General features: G+C 38.2%; 1 long non-coding RNA gene across 1 annotated transcript; it reads right to left on the reverse strand.

Annotated features, from left to right (window-relative positions):
• Positions 1–1,245: 1,245 nt before the first annotated feature.
• LOC138851181 (uncharacterized) lies at positions 1,246–2,119 on the reverse strand. The gene is made up of 3 exons (XR_011391045.1): positions 2,090–2,119; positions 1,563–1,673; positions 1,246–1,409 (listed from the first exon to the last, which is right to left on the reverse strand). It is a non-coding gene; the product is annotated as an uncharacterized lncRNA (long non-coding RNA).
• Positions 2,120–2,764: the final 645 nt, after the last annotated feature.

Here is a 2,764-nt window from a genome sequence, read left to right on the forward strand (position 1 = left end):
GGGCTGTAATGAGTTATAATTTGTAAGAATATAAATTACCCCTAGGGGGTGTTATGTCAGAATATTTCATTCACTGATGGCTGACAAACTTACTTGTGTGGACTCAAAAGTCTGCACCTAACTGCCGACTATAGGTTGATTACAAACTCCTTGCGACTCAAGAACTGCACAGTCCCCCGTACTTCAAAAAATTCGTAACCTACCTTGCTCTTGTAACGTGAGCTATGGTGTTCTTCACACCTTCGACAGGTATCGGTGACTTGATAGAAGCTGAAGTGTTCTTGGATGTCCACGTCTTCCATAGTCTAGGAATACGCACACTGGTACACTATGTTCCACAAGATTTGTCTTTATTGTTCACAATCTTATCACTAAAGAAGCTGATCACACTTCTCTTAAGTGTTTATTGTGTTTTATGAGACACTTTGTTCACACTAATGCACAGATCGTTCTTTGTTGGTTATCCTGGCATCAGTGTCACTTTCAGTAGAGTCAAAAGTAATCTGAAGACTCCACAACGCCCCACACCGTCACTGCCCCCAGCACAAAGGAAAAGCTGACATAGTACCTTTGCTTCCTTGCCACTTCCTCCATCAGGCAAAGCAGAATGTTTAAATCTTGCTGTCTTAAGCATAGACAACAATGTCCACTATCTTTACTATGGTAATAAAGTGGGAGTAGGATTTTCCTTAACTGTCCTGCTAAGGTAAGAGATGTACTGTCTCTTATTAAAATACACTCTGCAACACTGGACTGCACGGAGCGGTGGTTGCTTGACCACAGGTCGTATACTGGTACTGCATCTGGGATTAATTACTCGCTGTAGCAGTAAACAAGATATTTGCCCCTTCTGAGAGGGCTGGGCCCCTCAGGGCTGAAAGGGGCAGAAGGGGCTGAAGGGGGCTGATACCCCCCTCCTGGAGAAAATTTTTCCACAGTGTTCTTCAGTTCTTGTTCATGAATCAGTGTATGGGGTGGTAATAGAGGTGGGGGTGTGGGTGAGGAGTAAGGGCTGGATGTTGGTAGCATCCTGTTCTGTAAGGGAGTGGGACACTAGTGTGGGGTGATGGAGGGTAGAAATGGTAGGGAATAAATGGAGGGGGAACTATTGCTGGGATGGGGGATTGTTGTTAGAGTAGATCCCTCACTGGTATCAGTATGTGCATATGGTCATAAATAACTCCTATAGGCGTGACAATGTAATCCAAGAATTCTTAATGTTTGTTTAGCATTACCTTAGTGAATGTAATCTTGAGCTGCCCGCCTTTAAAAGAGGTTATAGGACGAAGGAGAGGAGCTGTATGAAGTAGGTGACCTTGGTACAAGCATCCTACGGTACTCAGCACATAGTTACCACCATCAACAAGTCTGGCTTCCTTCAACACTCCTTCACACCTCCTTTTACCTTCCTACAATGACAATCATCCAGTTTCATTAAAAAATAGCTATGATTCAATAAATATATAAGTAATTTAATAAGAAAGGATATCAGATGTGAGATGTCTAAAGATTTTAAATAAATAATGATCAATATATATTTTATTAGAGAACATTATACTCACCTTGTCATTATGTTCCTCTAAAACCACTAAACGTACTGCTAGTGGGATGTTAGGGCACAAATGTCGCGCCAAAATATTACCTCCCACTGGTGCCAGCATCAGTGTGTCCATCTGCGGATTACATTAAGTAATATCCAGTGTTTAGTAATTAAGTTGACACTGCTATGTACTTCTTGAAGAAGTGTCTTAATAACAGTGAAAATATATCAGTTAATTTAGGTGTCGAGGATATATTAACAAGTGACAGAAGTAATATTATATGAAGCAAATAATTTAGGTGCCGAGGATATATTAACAAGAGACAGAAGTAATATTTTATGAAGCAAATAATTTAGGTGTCGAGGATATATTAACAAGAGACAGAAGTAATATTTTATGAAGCAAATAATAAAAAAAATATATGTGGCACAAATCTAAGTGTCATTTATAGGGGACAAAAGTAAACAAAACTGATGGATCTGTAATATAACTGTTATATACAACTATCTTATTTTTTGTAAGTAAATATCCACAAAGTTAATACTTACACTTCCAAGTATTCTTCTAGACAGAAGCTGAAAGAACATAAATTTTAAATTATTTTTCTATTAGATATTTAATTCCAACAATCTTTAATAAAAATTCAGTATAATTTTTCATCAAATATCCATAAATTAATTAAGGTTATAAAACAACTTAGTTAAGGTTATAAAACAAACTCATAGTTGTCTGGACGTTTAACTCTCTGTACCTGAAATTCCTCTCTGTTCTTTACCTCTTTCACTGTTCTTACTAAGTTTTATTCTCTTCCCTCCCCATCCTCTCCACCCCCACTTATTCTCTCTGTTACACTCATCCATTCTCTCCTCATTATCACTATTTCTCTTCTATGTTATCCTACCTCAGTGTTTCTCTCCTCATTCTTGCCATCCCTTTCATAACCTAACAATAAATAAATCTTCAGAAGTTATATGTGAAGTAAAAAATATATATATTGCAAAAACAAAAAGAAAAAAATCATTTATCATTGTTAAATATTATAGAACACACACACACACACACACACACACACACACACACACACACACACACACACACACAAGATGGTAATTGCAGTAATATACAACCCACCACAGAACTGCAGGAGGCGAACAGAAGAGTGCGATGAGAGCAACGGAGCAATGGTCGACACACTAGCCGAGGTGGCCAGAAGATCTCACATG

This window comes from Cherax quadricarinatus, unplaced genomic scaffold (assembly GCF_038502225.1).
Source record: "Cherax quadricarinatus isolate ZL_2023a unplaced genomic scaffold, ASM3850222v1 Contig64, whole genome shotgun sequence".
Lineage (NCBI taxonomy): Eukaryota > Metazoa > Arthropoda > Malacostraca > Decapoda > Parastacidae > Cherax > Cherax quadricarinatus.